At 33.4% G+C, this 18,082-nt stretch overlaps 1 long non-coding RNA gene and 1 other non-coding gene across 2 annotated transcripts in view; one reads left to right on the top strand and one right to left on the bottom strand.

Moving 5' to 3' along the window:
- Nucleotides 1-18,082, bottom strand: part of LOC134471711 (uncharacterized) — a 1,254,606-nt gene that overhangs the window by 911,968 nt on the left and 324,556 nt on the right. The gene's annotated exons all lie outside the window — the stretch shown is intronic.
- LOC111757861 (small nucleolar RNA SNORA11) lies at nt 17,560-17,688 on the top strand. Its single transcript, XR_002792122.1, has one exon. It is a non-coding gene; the product is annotated as a small nucleolar RNA SNORA11 (small nucleolar RNA).

Here is an 18,082-nt window from a genome sequence, read left to right as displayed (position 1 = left end):
GCTACACAATTCAGAACACACTGAAAAGGACTTAACAATAGACATTTATTTGGCCCAGATTTTAATTGCTATGGGATGGAGAAATGCTGTCCTCTATTATTAATGATTCTTTAAGAATGTCAAGTGGACCAGGTTTTTGATTGATCCTTGATTTTAAAGCACTTTATATTGCCCAAATGACTATTTGAACCTCCAGTCTTGGAAAACCATTGATTACACTTTTGCACTCATACAAAACACATTTCACATGAATTATTGAGCAATTCACACAATACTTAGTGGAACACACTTCTTCAACAATCATTTGTTGATCATGGGTTGGTAGAGATACATTCAAAGTTTTGGAGCCTTTAACCCTGAATTCAAGTTGGTTTTATCAATTGCTTTTCAAAATAAGCCAGTAGAGATGAAAGCGTATCTATCTTTTCAAGTGGAAATACTATGACAAGCAAAAGGAACAAGTGGTGTTTCTGAAAGTCCCTGACTGTGATGTAGCAAGGCACTCAGCAACATACAGTATTTCACTGTGCCTCAGAACCAAATAACACGATAAGAGCCAAAGAAGAAATGACAATTTTGAGCCATGTAAACAATTGATATTTTACCAGAGAAAGTTTCTTAGAATGGTGCTTCTATATGTCTATGAATTCTCTGGTATTCATTTTGTTTTATTTTATTTTTATTTTAAAAAGAGGGAAAAACTCCAGAAAAATCAAGAAGCAAACAAAACACAGCAATAAAAACAAAATGACAACAGCAACAAAAACAATAGCGATATAAAATTTCAAAACAAGCAGATTTAACAGTGATTGCTATACTGCTTATTGTTATCTTCAAAACAGTTTCTCAGGGTACCAGTTACAGACTATGTCAGCATGCTTATGGTTAGGAACAGAAATTATGCATTTGTAAGTAGATACAAATTGCTGATTATACAGAGCTAAGGACCATGTTTTGAGTCGCAAGGCACTAAAACTGTCTTTTTTATAAACACAATTTAGATGATAGCAACATCATTCTAAATCATAATTATAACAATATATGTGTATTTTAGGATTTAGATCTAAAATACACCTTCAAAAGTCTCATGAGTTTAGACATGGGGCTTTTCAAAAATGAGTGGATCAGAGAGTGATATATTTGCTGGTCGATTAATTCATGTGATGAGTTCCTACTTAAATATGCTAGTTGGAGATGGGGCTCAGTTGGAGGAATTGGTTTTCTGGGAGTGTATCTCTCAGAGGTAGATCTCTGGCTGTGGTTTTGACAGCTTAGTATGTCCCATAACCTGGTTCATATGTCTTCAGTATCTCTATATCCTCAGACAAACCAGGAACATATACTCGTTTACTAGTTTGGTTTATATTCTTTCAAATCTCTTTGTATACAATTCATTCTACTTCTATGTACATGTGTATATGCTTATATTTTTTTATTTTATACTTTCAAAATGTTGATGAACTGTTCATAATTGTGTTTATATACACTATAACTTAACTTTGTCTTGTAATTTACATTAAAATGATTGTATAGACATATGTTTAAATCTGTTATATCCGAAATGTAATAAATGTGGAACTGTTAAGTCTTGTTTCAAATATTACATTTTCTGTACAATGGATATGCCATCATCTTTTGATAATATGTTTTGGATAATATAAAAGAAGAGAGACAGACAACAACTGCATATTTTAAGATAAACAAAAATTACACTTTAGTGAATACAAGCTTGTGGGATTGTCAAATTCAACATTAAGAAAATTTTAACATTTCATAAAGTATGATCCCAAAATACACATAGAGTTCCACATAGGCACTAGATACAAAACAAATATTGAAAAGGAAATGATATGTATACTTAATTTTGGTCACAGGATATATTTCTAAACTTTTCTCACAGTGGTACCTAAACCATTAACATTTATACATGTTCCTGATTCTTTTTCACTAAAAAATTGTTTACTCAAAACATTCCATCGTAAGGCCAGTGATATAGCAGCATAAGTACCTGGCTGGCAAGCTCAAGATTTTGAGTTTGATTCCCAGTACCAAATAAAACAAAAGACAAAAACCACTCTACAGCATTAAACAAATTGTCACACTTACTGATGCAAGTTACCATAGTCTAGGATCCTAACCACATAACACTGAACCTGTTCATGAATATTTTTATTAATTGTTTGACTTTTGCTGGAGATTTACATACGATTGCATCAGTTAAAAATAATGGAAGATAATAGTGGGCTTCCATAATGATGTGACTTTTTTTTGTCAAACATAATTTAACCTCAGAAATTTATTTGAATTTTCACCAAGAAAATAATTTAAAACTATCATTAAGATTTAAAATTTAAAATGAGCATCTTTTCAAAATGTTTGTCAAATTTATAATATTAAAGCATGTATTTTTGGGCTTCTGTTTCTTGGTATTATGATGTTTAAGCAAATCCCCAGCGGTGTGGCAACTGAAGCTTTCATATGCCATTCATTGGGACAGCATTTAAATACCACAGGATGTAGGCAAGTTTTGTCATGAACAGCACCGATGCTATGTTATACTGTGCTGTCAGTCCACAAAGAGTGGCTGTTACAGAGTCAAGCCTGTGGCTCACTTGGGTATCATCTCCATGGTAACTTGTTTACAAGGACTGATATACAAGCTGAAAATTCAAGGTTAGTTTTTTCTTTGTGACTGTTTTGATGTTTTTGGCAATCAGAATAATGTGGGTAGAAGACTTGATTTAAGCAGCTTCATGGCAGGCTGAGTCAAAATAAAGCTCCATACAAAATGTGCTTTCTTCATCTCCATTTTAAAAGAGAGAATTCAAAATGATCTTTAATCAGAAGCATCAGTTATATCTCCCTTTCATATTCCAAAACAACAGGCTCTTGCTGCACTTTGGAATCACATCTTGGGAAAAAGTTTTAAAGCTTCCTATCTTTTGAAGCATTAATTTCTTTGTGCATATATTCTATGTATCTGAGATGAAGAATTCAGTTTATTTTAGACTATCATTGCATTAAGGGGAAAAAAAAATGTACGGTGTTAGTACCTGGGCCTCCACATGGATGAGGCTTTTGTATTTTGAAAACAAACTGCATTATTAATATTAGGAAAAACCATTTGTACTTAAAATTATTCCTTGCCAGAAATAGTTGCTAAATTCCTTTCATTGTAATATTAAATTAATAGATTGTTTCATGTGATTATGGAATTTTTTTAAGAAAAAGAATTACATTTTTTCAAAAGAAAAATCATAACCAGCAGGATTTTAGAACATCCAAGATTTTGGTTCTCAAGTAAATTGTTGCTAAATAGTACAGAGTATATACTAACATGATATATCTTACCTGTTCTTTATGGTATCTTAATGAGTTTTCATGAGCATTTTAATAATCCAATACAATTTCTTCCAAAGCCAGAATAAGATGGAAACTGCTATTCAGTCGTGGAAGTTTTCATTAAGTAAAACATTTTTATCCAAAGTTACAATATGCCTATTAGCTTTAACATGGGATTTGAAGCATAATTGATGTGAGATTATAAGAAATCTTATACTTGAGGCTGCATAAAGAAGAACAATGAAACAATGATGCTTGTGCTTTCTTAAAATTTAGGAACTTGTTTGTGTAGATATCTCTGCCATTCAGATTTCTGTTCATTAAACTGCTTCCAGTTGTTTTTTAATTCCCTTGCAAGTAACATTATGTAGGGTGATAACTGGTTTACTAGTTGAGCTCACTGATTAACTGCCATCAATAGGTGTCTGCTGATACAATTCAGCAAATGCTGAATAAATATATGATCTTTTCATATTTGGGAATCTTTTTCGGGCTTTGTTGCTGACATTGACTTTCCTAGAGTGATCCCTCTCATGATTTTGCTTTTTCTTGGACAGTGTAGGTTTATGGAACATTTTGCTTTTTTGTGGTAGAGAATAAAGGCATAAAAAGTTTTGTCCAACTCCATGTAGATCACAGAGACTCAAATCACCCTGTAAATTTGTTGCTCTCCCAGGCACCAATCTTTGTTTTCCAGGTAAACTACAAGTTTAACTGTGGTTCTTCTACCAGAAAAGAATAGTTTTGTCTCCTTACTGATTTTTGAGCATATTACTTGGCGGTAAGTATACTAAAATGCCCTTAATAATGATGGGATAGAAAATATGTAGAGGCTGTTGAAACCGGAATACTCAAGGGGATTTAATCCTAGTTACAATATTTGTTTGATATTATTAAACTACCTAAGTCTTTGAGTTGCCTGTTTTCCCATTCTGCTTTTCATAAGTTCAAAGATTTAATTTTCTACTGCATTCTCTACCTTTTTTTGCACATCTTAATGTTAAATCACAGTATTTCATATACTATCCATTCTTTGTATAATTTTTACATTTCAAATATTAAACATGCAACATTTAGCACTAGTAAAATGGGTTATTATGTTCGGAAGCAGGATGGAAATAACTTAAGATAACCTTCATTTTAATAGAAAAATAGCTATTATTGAAATACTTTTCATATAGAGACCAATAAAGCCCTAAAGAGTAGCACACAGGTGATTTTCACCCATAGATATTCAGTTTAGTTTTGAAATTGTGAAGATGAATTTTTTTATCCTTAACGAGCATGTGTTAAAGTAGGTACAACCAATGTCAGTGGTTTATATGAAGTGAGCTGCAAAGATATTTATATCTTAAGTCAACAACACAATTAAGAAACAATATGTTGGGGCTGGGGATTTAGCTTAGCAGCATAAGCGCCTGCCTTGGAAGCAGGCAGTTGTGAGTTTGATCCCTGGTACCGGTAAAAACGAAAAAGAACAAAAAAAAAAAAAAAAAAAAAAAAAAAAAAAGAAACAATGTGCTTCTTCTATCTTTTAAACTCACCATTTACTTTAATTAAACTCACATTGTGAAATGTTATTTTTTTCTGTTGAAAATAAAATTTTAAAAAGTGAATTCAGAACCAAAAAGCTATCTTCAGTTATCTATATTTAAGGATAAGAGGAAAGATTAGAAAACAATTTCTAGAAGTATAAAATTTATATTTATAATATTCTGAAATTTATTACAGGCAGTTGTAATTTTTAATACAACAAATAATAGATAAGAAATAATTGCAAATGATAGAAAAATATATTATGCCTAAATCATCAGTTTCAATATCTGGCAACTAAATCTGTCCAAAACAATGAACAATCCATGCATCAGTGGAGAAGAGCAGATAAATGTTAGTCAAGCATATACATATGGTGAGGAAAACATGAGAAGTTGTATGTATTTATACAATATGATCCTGCCTATTAAAATTAAAAACAATTTCTTCCAGATGCTTCCTTTACATAATATTGTGTAAATGGCAATGTTGCTACTTAATTAGTCTTCATTCAAGCTCCCCTGATCACTGAAAAGTTCTTTCAACTACAGAATAAACTTAACAACTTTCTTTTCCTGTTAATAGAATCAATAATTAAAACCAAATACAACTTACTAAACTCAGAATGTAATACTGAGTTAGATAATGACACTCAAGTAATTGAAAGAACTTTTTAAAAATTGAGTAGAAGAATTGCTATTCAAACAGTGAGGTACACATTGACACCCTAATCTTTAAGACAAATAATTACTGAGCATTAATATTCTCTGTATTGTGTCCCCCAAATTAGTGGCAAGAATAATGTAATGTGATGATAATAAATCAATGTAACACATTATATACAATTACACACTAACTTGTTTACTATGAAAAAACATAGTTTTTCAAAGGATTACTAAGGGGCAGCCAATAAATCTTCCATATAAAAATAAGCCTTGTGTATTTTAATTTGAATATTTAACTTTCAAGCTGTTAAAAATAATATATATATATATATATATATGTACTTATATGTACACAGATGTATGCATATAATATATTCATCAAATATATAAATAAATATAAAACTTGAAATAGGAAATGTTTTCAATTGGCAGGAAATCTGATGAGAATGGAGTGTCTACATTTTGCTCATTTCCTGAGACTTTTTTCAGACTTTTTTAGGAGTATGAGATTAAGGGCAGTGGACTAATTAATCAGGCAGAGACAATTTCATGATAGTCCAATATTCAGGCTGTAACATGAATACTGCTTGCTGCTTTTAGCAAGACTTACACTGAGCAACAGAAGCAAAAAATTCATTTGAAAATATTTTCAATTTTTCTCATAAATTGATGGCATGCAAAATCAGAATGAGGTCTCTGAAAAGATTTTTCTAAAAGTGAAATAATTTGTATCAGGACAATAGGCAGGATATTTGAGGACATCCCAGGAAACATCAAGATCCTGGCATTCACTGTGGATAAGTGAAAGACCACTTTGAGATGAAAGTCCAAGAGCACTCTTCTCTTTCTGGGCCAAAAAGGGGAATGTTTCATACAGTTTGACCATTCAGGTACCCAGAGACCTCTACAACCATGACACCAAGCATAACAACGCTTGAGCTGGCAGGAGATCTTGACCTGATCCACGGACTCTTCTTTCACTGGCATGCAAAATGAAGAGTTGTTGGGTCAAGGAGACTTCTGCTCAGATTTCAGAAGGCCTAGGAAACCAGGCAGTGGAGATCTCGGGCTGAAACTGTAAAAGTGAAACCAAACTACAGTGGAGACGAGGAAGTTGGAGAAACTAGGACCATATACTGTCTGAAGAAAGTCACAGGCAGCAACAAAAGCCAGTGTAACAGTCTATGAGACTAGAACCAGAAATGCTATAGGGACAAGAAAGCCCAAGTCTTTTGGAGCTCGTATCATATTGCTACAACCTCTTGCCAATATCGGACATACAATTATAGTTTTTAATGTTTGGCCTGCTTGTTTTGCTTTTGCTTTTGTCTCATTCTTTTCTATATCTTATTTTTTCTTTTCTAATAGGTTTGTTTATACTAAGCCATAGCATATTAAATTGTTTAGCTTTCCTTTTGATTCTGGCAGGGGCTCAGAGCTAGGAATGTGCTTGGAGTCTCAGAGGATGTTTTGGACTAGGACTTTTCAATGTTGCTGGGGTTGGTAGGCTATTGGTGATTCTCAGATGTGGGCTAAATGCCCTTTGTATAAAGATCTGCACATTAGCTTTTTGGGGGCCAGGGTGGATTACGGTTTTGTCCTGGAGTATCCCCCCAAAACCTCATGCATTCATATATGAGCTTATGGAAGGTGATTACATTGTGAGTATAACATTCTTGACTTGCTAGTAGAGGACATAATATAGTTGGAAAAGGCATGTCACTTGGTGAATTACCTTTAAGGATTTATCGGCTTTTCTGGGTTCTCCTTTCTCTCTCTGCTTACTGGCCAGCATGATAGAAACAATTGTACTCCAGCCAGGCTCTTCTGCCATTTCATGTCGGTATTAAAGCCTCCTAAATATGTACTGAATATGAACTTCTTTAAAATTTCCAACACAATGTACTCGAGAAACATGTTTTTGACCTAGATACGGATTTTTCCCTTGAAATTAACTAATAACAATTATCAAAAGTAGGTTCGTGTTCAGGGTTGCAAAGAAACAATTTAGAAAAACTTACTTCTACATTTACATATATTTAAATACTACTTGTATATAGGTCAATATTTCTTTGTGTCTTTGTCAATAATAAGCTGCTTCTTTAGGTTAACTATTATTCAAAATACTGTAAGCATTGAGCTCAATATTGGATAGCATATCATATCAAACACGTTAGTCATTTTAGTTTTGCTGTCCATAAACTAAACTTAAGAAATCACTTACCTTTATTATTTATTTTTATTTTTTAAAACACTTTATGAATCAGTGTTTTAGTACATATACTAATTCTGAAGTATATGTACTAGTGCAACCACAAAATTTTTGATGTGTTTTGTCATAACTGACGATATTTATGGATACTGATCATGTTCAAGTAGAATTCTAGGGGATATATATATATATATATATATATATATAGTAACATAATCTACCCAAATAAAGAGACTGAAGAGGAAGAAAGTCACTGATGAAGGAACAAGGAGCAATGGAACTGACAAAAACAATCAATTGAAAGAGATTATTGAGGAGGGGAGAGGAAGAGAGCAAAGAAGGAACAAGAAAAAAGGGAAAATGGAAACAAAGTTTTTGAAATGAGAAGGGGAAAAGGGTTTTAAGGAAGGAAGGGCAATCAGGAAAATGAAGCAGAATATGTACAGATAACAAATTTTCTATGATGAACATTATCATTATGTATCTCTAAAATGTACCCAAAATAATTTTTTAGGAAAAGATGACTCCTGTAAAATTTCTTCTTGATGGTCACCATTTAATGTGAATTTACTTTAATATATTTACAATACCCCTTGACCTTAGAGAAACAAAATAGGTTTCACCGAAGAATGAAACATAGCTTGAATTGTATAACAAAATAATGGAAATTTTCTTAGAAGCAAATTAAGATAGTATAAACAGGAAATACTATAAACATGTTCATGTTCATATTTATTTGCATGTTAATATAAAAGTTTTTCAGCTTCAGTAAGTAATTAAATGAGAATTTAACACATGTACATGGTCAGTTTCTTTGAAAATAATGAGATCAACAAAAATGTGATAATTCATAGAGGTAACGGACAACAGTACCATCCTATCCTACAGATCATGCTTCAGGGAACAGTAAGAAAACAATACTCTACTAGATTTAACACATTACCAAACTGTGCTATTTTGATTTTTACATAAATTAAATATATGTGTATTGAAGTAGATAGGATTTTTTGGGTTTATTTTGTTTCGTCTGTGAAGGTTGAACTCAGAGCTAATCCCTAGACCTTGTCATTACTTTTTTTTTTTTTTTTCTTGAGAAAGTATGTCTCTTACCAATGTTTTCAGCCTGTGATCAAAATTTCAATCCTCCCAGAGTGCTGAGATATAGGCATGCATTACAAACCCTGGCCATGGTTTGGGTTTGATCTCCAGAATAAATGAAGATAAAAACCCGTAAAAAACACAAAAGTTCTAAAAATGGTTAAATGAGTATCTGTGGCATGACAAATCCTTTTGCAAAGAAGTAGGCATAAAAGTGGATAAAATTGACCAAAGGTACTATTTATAGTTTCTGGTAATTGAGCAACAAGCTTGTAATTAACTGGAAGTATTCATTCAAGAGAATCTATTGAAATTTATAAAAAGAATAAGAATATTAAGAGTCAGAGACATAAAACTGGAGATGTTATATCCTTCTGTATCCTCAGCTCTGAGTTGTAGAAGTTCTATAGGACACAGCTAATTCCCAGCCCCTAGAATAGAAATTCTTGAGTTGAAAGTAAAGCAAATGAACCTGTAAAATTATGAAGAAATGAGCCAGCAGATTAAATCCCACAATAGAGGGGGCTGGGGATTTAGCTCAGCGGCATAAGCACCTGCCTTGCAAGCAGGCAGTCGTGAGTTCGATCCCTGGTACCGAAAAAGAGAAAAAAAAAAAAAATCCCACAATAGAATCAATAGGTAAATAAAAATATTCTAGTCAGAGAATCAAAAATTAAAAATAGTAAACATCAGTGAGCAGAATCTCAGAGAGCTATGGGACACAGTTATGCAAAAACAAGAACAAAAAAGAAAAAAAAATATACATATATATATATATATATATATATATATATATATATAAATGGTTATATACATATAACCAAATGAACAAAGCTAAACAAAAGAGTAGGAAAAATAGTAAATAGTAAAGGAACTTATGGCCAAAACATTTATCAATTAATTGAAAAATTTTCCACATTCAAATAATATACTCCAGTAAATGAACGCAGACATCAACAGTTAGAAATAAAACAGAGTTAAAAGACAAAATCAATAAAAGCCTTGAAAATAAAATAGATATGAAATGGCTCAGCATTCAAAAGGTCAACCCAGGACAAATAATTGTAGCTCCTAATTTTAAATGTTGAGGCTACACAGCAGTGGCTAAGATTACACATGTGAGAAGCTGAAAAAGACTAAACCAAAAGAAACGACAACAGTAACAAAATCCCATGACTTGTCATCAAGAAGCTAGCCACACATCTTTTGGAAGTGAATAAAAAATAATATGCATGTAATAAAGATAGAAGATAATTTTTTACTAGCAGAACTGATTTACGGAAATTGTCACAACTAATTATTTAGAAGAAATGAAAACAATACCAGTCTGTAGCTAAAATCTACATGTAAAGCAAAGAGCAAAAGTAAACCTAGCTATAAAGAATATTTTAACGTATACGAGTCATATATTTTATTCTCCATATTACTCAGGTGATTTTCTAAAAAGTCTTTAAGACTACTATTTATTATTAAATTTTATTTAAAGAGAAAAAACAAAACAGAAAAAAGGGTAGAAATAGTACATAATTTCAAAATTTGGTAAAAAATCACTAGTTGATAAATTACATATTGTCCTCTAAGAAATAGCTGTTCAAGTTATAAAAATGAAGCATGCAAAATGGACATTGAATCAGTGAAACTGCAAACAGTTCTGTTCAATGATCTAACAAAAACCTACTAATATGGTTATCAATCCTACACACTTAAACATGCATGCAGTTATATCCTTTAGAGCAGTTTCTTTTCCTCTCTTTTTTACAATAGCAATTACACATTTTGGGTTTATTACTCCTATATTTCTTATTACTTTTTATACTAGAGACACAACGTGATATTCATAAATATGCTTATTTATTTCATTAATGATGATAGTCTCAAGTTGTCTCCATTTACCTATGAAGGCCTCAAGATCATCCTTTTTATAGCTGAGTAATATTCCATTGTGTGGAGATATCACATCTTCTTAAGCCACTCTGTGGTTGATGAGTATCTTGGTTGTTTCCAAGATTTAGCTATTACAAATTGTGCTGCTATGAACACAGGTGCAGATACTACTGTGATATGACCTTTCCAGGTTTTCTGGGAAAATACCCAGGAGGGGAATAGATGGATTGAAGGGAACATCCAATCTTAGTCTTCTAAGAATTCTCCAAACTGATTTCCATAGTGGTTGTACCAGTCTACACTCCCACCAACTCTGGAGCAGTGTACCTTTTTCCCTGAAGCCTCACCAACATTTATTATCAGTGGACTTCTTGATGGCAGCTATTCTTTCCAGAGTGCGATGAAATCTCAATGCTGTTTCAATTTGCATTTCTCAAATTACCAGTGATGGTGAACATTTCTTCATGTATTTATTTGACATTTGTATATCTTCATCTGAGAATTGTGTATTCATCTCAGATGCCCATTTTTAGAGAGGGTCTTTGAATTGGGGAGGATCGATGATTTTCAGTTCTTTATATGACCTGGTTATAAGTCCTTAGTCTAGAGGATGACGGCGAAAATTCTTTCCCATTCTGTGGGCTTTCTTTTCACTGTATTGGTGATTTTCTTTTGAAGTGCAGAAACTTCTCGATAATATGAAATCTCAATTGTTGATTCTTTGAAGTGTTTGCCTTGCAGTTCGTGTTTTGTCCATGAAATCTCTGCCTACCCCTATGTCTCCAAGAATTGTACCTACCTTGTCTTCCAGTAGATTTAGTGCTTCTGTTTTAATATTTAGGTCTTTGATCCATTTAGACTTATGTTTTGTGCACTGTGATATGCATGGGTCTAGTTTCAGTGTTTGGCACACGGAAAGCCACTTTTTCCAACACCATTTATTAAAGAGGCTATCCTCCCTCCAGTGAATGTGTTTAGCCCCTTTGTTAAATATCAGGTGGCTGAGGATCTTTGTAGTTGTGCTTGCATCTTCTTATCTGCTCCATTGATCTTCAGGTCATTGCCAGTACCATGCTGATTTTATCACTGTGGCTTTGTAGTATAATTTCAAGTCAGGAACTGAGATGCCTCCTGCCTTGCCTTTGTTGCCCAGAATTGTCTTTGCTACTCTTGATTTTTCTGTTTCCAAATGTATTTTAGGAATGTTTTCTCTATGTTAATGGTATTTTGACAGGGATTGCATTAAACCTGTATATGAGTTTTGGGCGTGTGACCATTTTCACAACGTTGGTTCTTCCTAACCAATAGCTAGAAATGTTCTTCCGTTTTCTAATATTCTCTTCAATCTCCTTTTTTATCATAGCATAATTTTCAGCTTATAGGTCTTTTACATTCTTAGATTGATTCCTAAGTGTTTCATTTTTTAAATACTATTGTGAAGCGTGATATTTCCATACTTTATTTCCTAGTAAGTGTTTTGTTTGTGTACAGGAATGCTATTGATTTTTGAGCATTGACTTTGTATCCAACTCTACTGCTGAATTTTTTATTACCTCTAGTAGTCTTTTAATGGAGATTTTGGGTCTTTTATATAGAGTATCATGTCCTCTACTGATAATTTAACTTCTTCCTTTCCTACCTTTATTCCTTTTATTTCTCACTCTTGTTTGAATTTCCTGGCTATGTTTCCAGAACTATATTGAATAGGACTGGTGATAGTGGAAATCCTTGTCTTATTCCTGATTTTGGTGTGAAAGCTTTCAGTTTTTGTCCATTTAGTGTAATGTGGGCTGTTGGTTTGTCATAGGTGGCCATTGTAAGATTGATGTAGACACCATGAATTTTGAGTTTCCGCAGGGTTTTTATCATGAACATGTGTTGGACTTTATCAAAAGTTTTTTTCTGAATCTGTTGCGATGACCATGTGGTTTTTGTTTTGACTCTGTTGATGTGGTATATTACATTTATTGATTTGTGTATGTTAAATCAACCCGGCATTCCTGGAATGATGTATTCCTTGATCATGATGTACAATCTTCTTGATGATTTGCTGCGTTCTATTTGCCAGTACTTTATTGAAATCCTTGCATCAATGTCCATTAGTGAGATTGGCCTATAGTTCTCCTCCTGGTTGGGTCTTTCTCTGGTTCTGGTATCAAAGTAATACTTGCATCCAGGAATGATTTAGGGAGAGCTGCTTCCTTTTCAATTCTTTGAAGAATTTAAGGGGTATTGGCATCAAATCTCTAAATTTCTTGTAGAAATCAGGCATGTATCTATCAGGACCTGGGATTTTCTTTGTTGGTAAGTTTTTAATTATGTTTTCAATTGCAATAGAGGATATTGGGTTATTCAAAATTGCTATACTTCTTGGTTGAGCTTTGGTAGTTCAAATGTTTCTAGAAATCTGTCCATTTCCTCTACGTTTTCCATTCTGTGTGAGTGGAAATTTTCAAAGTAGGTTTTTGTGATCTTTTGAATTTCTAAAGAATTTGTAGTAATTTCCCCCTTTTCAGTCCTTATTGCATGAATTTGGGTTTTTTCTTTCTTTTGCTTTATAAGATTAGCTAGAGGTTTGTCAATTTTGTCTATTCTCTCAAAAAACCAGCTTTTGATTCATTAATTCTTTTTACTGTTCTTTTTAATTTTCAATTGCATTGATTTCTGCTCTAATCTTTGCAATTTCCTCTCTTCTATGAGCTTTGGGTGTAACTTACTCTTCTTTTTCTAGAAGCTTGAGATTGTTTATTTGTGCTCATTTTTTTCTTGATATGATAGTTTATTGCTATCTATTTCATTCTTAAGTTAGCTTTCATTGCATCCTACAGATTACAGTATGTTGTTTCTGCATTTTCATTGAATTGTAAGTATTGCTTTTTTTCTTCTTTAACTTCTTCTGTAGCCCACTGGTTGTTCAAAAGGTTGTTATTTAATTTCCATGTATTTATGCAGTCTTTACAATTTCTTTTGCCATTAATTTCCAATTTCAGTGTGCTATAGTCAGATATTACACATTGGATAATTTCAATATCTTTGCATTTACTTAAGAATGTTTTATGGGATAATATATGGTCTATTTTGGAGAATGTCCCATGTGCAGATTGAGAAGAATGTATATTCTGATGTAGTTTGGTGGAACACTCTGTAAACATCTACTAAGTCCAATAGCTCACAAGTATGATTCAGTTCTATTATTTCTTTGCTGACTTTTTGTCTAGTTGACCTATCTCTTTGTGACAGTGTGTTGTTAAGCTCCCCTGCTATAATTGTGTTCTTGTGTATTTTTCATGGCCATCAGTATCTGTCTTATATAGTTGTGTGCTCCTGTATTTGGTGCATATAAATTTATAACTGTCAGTTTTTCCTCTTGAATTTTTCACTATTGAGTATGTAGTGATCTTCTTTATCTCTTTTAACCATTTTAGGTTTGAAGTTTATGTTGTCTGCAAATAGAATGTTTACCCCTGCTATTTTCTGGGTTCCTGTTGCATGAAATATTGTTTCCTATCCTTTGACTTTTAATCTTTGAGTTTCCTTTTGAGTCAGATGTGTTTCTTGCGTACAGCATACTGTGGGATCATGTTTCTTAATCTATTCTGTTAACCTACTTCTTTTGACACGTGAACTGAGGCCATTTACATTTATGGATATCACTGATATGTACTGGCTCAACTTTGCCATGTTATGTTCCAGTGGTTTGCTTTCTTCTTTCCCCCCTTGTTTAACTGCTTGTCCTACCTGAAGGTTTCTTTCTGTTGTTCTAGGGACTGTGCTCATTTTTATCTCTATGTAGTCTTTAAGACTACTATTGAAATTCCGTTCAAGACATATGAAAAAGTAATATGCATGCCATTTAACAGCACAATCAAATAAAGAAATGAAGTCATGTGGTGTAAATTGATGACAACTTTATCGTGATAATTCCAGTACACATAAAAGAGTCAACTCCAATTGTGTGCCTGTCTTTAAGGGAGTTCTACTCTCATTCATTATGCATTCATTTCCCTGCCACATCCACCTCAGCCTATAGATCCCACAGCACAAGCCTGACATTGTCTTGGCTCAGTGTACTTACACTTCCTGTTATCCCTGCCTGAGAAGCAGAAGGAAATTATCTGCACATTGTCTTCATGATTGGTCCTTTACTTCACTCAAGGCACTTCCAAAATATAACATGCCACCTCTCCCAGTACTACTTCTATCTAAAATATCATTCCCAGTCCTCCATTTACCACCTTTTTTTTTTCTATCTCTTTAGATAATCATTTTAGAAACACTCGAAGAATAAATTAGTTGTACAAGTTCCATCAGGTAAAATGTAACAATCAGGGATAAAATGAATCTTACTAATAGCAGCCTATTTGAATTTATTTATTTACAAGTAAATATAAGTGCCTGTCTATAATTTATTTTCCTCAATATTTACTCTGCATGTATCATGAACAATATTGATACCTTATTTCTTAATCACTCAGATAAGGTTACTCTGCTCTTTCCAGTATATACATTCCTTGATCATTGAGTAAATAGTGTAATTATGGATATAGCATGCATTTAAGATGATGATAACTCATTATATGACAAGTACCAGCCAAATTGATGTGTTTTCTCAGGAACACTTGAGAGCTCCATCGTAAAACTAGGACAGCCTACATACTCTAGCCAGCTGTGAGAAGCCTGGAGATTCATTTTGAGGAATAGAGCTTATGTCTGTGCTATCAATAGAAATTCCTCCTTATATAAGTTTCAAAGTCAAATGTGCAATTTTTCTTAAACTGTAATTCCTAAAGAAAATAACAGAGGAATACCTGGAGCTTGGAAAGCATTCTATTCTATGTGAAAATAAAATTGGGAATAAATACAAATCCTATAGTAAATTCAACTTATATCTTAAAGTCACCATGTAATTTGGTCAGGTTTAAATTATTACTCTAAACTCATTCCTGATCAAAGAATGGGGGGACTGATTATAAGTTCATAATCTCAAGTTTTATAGAGTTTAAAGAGAATATAAATACAGTTAAACTTTGAACCACATTTAGAGGATTTAATTTTATTTTCGCTATTCAAAGCCACTTGAGAAATTCATAGGGTTTTTGAATTAATGATAAACATCAATTAAGATTGCACTATGTGTGAAAGAGCCAGTTCAGACTGAATTACAGTTAATTGGAATACAGAGTCTAATTTTTATCAGATCCTTCATTTTTGCATATCCAGCAAAGGAAGAGTTTCCAGAAGTCAATCAGTGTGAGACACAGAAAGACAGAGAGGATTAAGTTTGCAAAACAACTTCTAAATTTGTTCAAATACAAGAGGAGGATATATATTTAAAAAAAAAAAACATTAACTTGCTTTTCTATTACAGGAATTATTCTAAACAGGGACACTTGCCTCCCAGGGGAGATATGACAATGTTTCGAAGTGTGTTATTGTCACAGTTATGGGACGCCACGTGATAGCCCCTCACCACAGAAAATAATGTGATCCAAAATGTCAGTAGTGCTAAAGGTGAGAAAGTGAATACTTGAATATTCCAAATGTTAAGGATACATTTAAGACTGTATTTTTATATTTTTATCTGTGTACAATTATTTACCAAGAAATAATCTTAGTAAGCAGAGAAAACCTTAGATCTTGGTTCAAAAGCTAATCACATAGGATTGGCTGACCTTCAAAAGCAAGATCCAAGTATAAATTTCTGAAGGTTAAATTTCTTTTAACTTCATCCAAATCGAGATGGGATTTGTGTCTTGAGAGATTACAAATTCTGGTCATTCTTTGACATGCTTCTTTATCAGTTAGAGAGTACATAACAAATGCTGGTCAGGAATATATCCCGTCAGTTTTCTCTCTTCCTCTCCCTCAGCTCATTTTCTCCAGCTTGATAGAAATAAAGTAGAGACAGACAGGTTGTTTATGTGGAAGGGAAAAAGAGCTGGCAAGAAACTGAAAGGCTAATCCACAATGATGCCAGTCTACAGAAAGACAGTGTTCCAGGGCTCTCAGGAGCAGTCGTGCAGAAGGCTGAAATTGCTGGCGCCTAGGACAGCCTTTGACAGAGTGAGCTTCAAAAGTAACAATGCTCGAATTTTGAAGGCAGTGGTGAGCTTTATCTCAGGTTGTTTAATCTTTTAGTTAAAGTCTGTCTTCTTGTTCCTAAATTAGGATTTCCCAAAATGATTGCAGATGGTCCATTTCGTTTTAATTCTTAATCCTTTTCCTAGAGATACTATGAGGTTTTGAAAAAATATTTCAAGAAAGCATTTGTTCCTGAAGATTTCACGACATGGAGATAAACAGAAATATTATAGGTGATGAATATAATAATTGGCTACTTTAAAATTAGATGTTTCATTTAGTCTTATAGAGCGTTCTTACTTTATCCATATCTGCCTTCAATAATCCTAACTAAGAATTATATGGAATGAAGCAAAGAAGAGGAAAACCATGTGGTTCTTCATCTCTCTGGTCCTTCTTGATGACCAGGAATACCATGACTAACATTCTGACCTGGGGCCATGTCTTAGGTACAGACATACTTGGTATTGTTGACAAAGGGCATGGTGATAACTGTGGCCTTTTTCATTTGCTCCACGTCATTCAAGAACCAAATTTCCACACTCCTTATCAGGAAGTTTGCCTCCAACACAGTTCCTCCTCATGCTCTCCCTAGACTGATTAAAAAATCCAGAGTGTTATGCTTCTGTTTAAGTGTTCTCCCAAAGACTCATGAGAAATAGGTGAGGCTTTTTCAGAGGTGGCTGGATGTAGAGTGTGTGAAATGCTGGGATGAAAGATGTATGGTTATGACATCAGTCCAGTGGTGTGTGCTCAGAGAAGATGGCCTCACGAATGGCTTCTGTATTTTAAAACACGCCCAACAGGAATCTAGGGTCATTGTGATAAGGGACACAAAACTTATGACCTCCTTTAAGCAAATGTCCTACACATGTATTCCATATACTTTATTTATTTTTTTTTTTGTCTTTTTTTGTTTTTATTGGTACCGGGGATCGAACTCACGACTGCCTGCTTGCAAGGCAGGTGCTTATGCCGCTGAGCTAAATCCCCAGCCCCTCCATATACTTTCACATAGCTTCTGGATAGTATCATTGAGCAGGCTCAGCAGTGGGGGAAAGCTATCATGTTTAGGAGGGAAGTCGACATTCTGAGTATATTCATAGGTGATCCATTTGTAGTACTAGAAGTAAAGACTTTGAATTTCTATTTTTGATAAATTTTTAAAAATAATAATAAAATAAAAAATTAGACACCTGACTGGTTTGGTACCACCTTAATCACAGTAGCATAGAGAATGTATAAAAGGGGTAGAAGGAAGTTGCTA

This window comes from Cavia porcellus, unplaced genomic scaffold (assembly GCF_034190915.1).
Source record: "Cavia porcellus strain 051 isolate PalLab524CR breed Dunkin Hartley unplaced genomic scaffold, mCavPor4.1 scaffold_19, whole genome shotgun sequence".
In the NCBI taxonomy this organism is placed as follows: Eukaryota; Metazoa; Chordata; class Mammalia; order Rodentia; family Caviidae; genus Cavia; species Cavia porcellus.
Note: the sequence above shows the minus strand (reverse complement) of the source record. Positions and strands in the feature narration are given on the sequence as shown.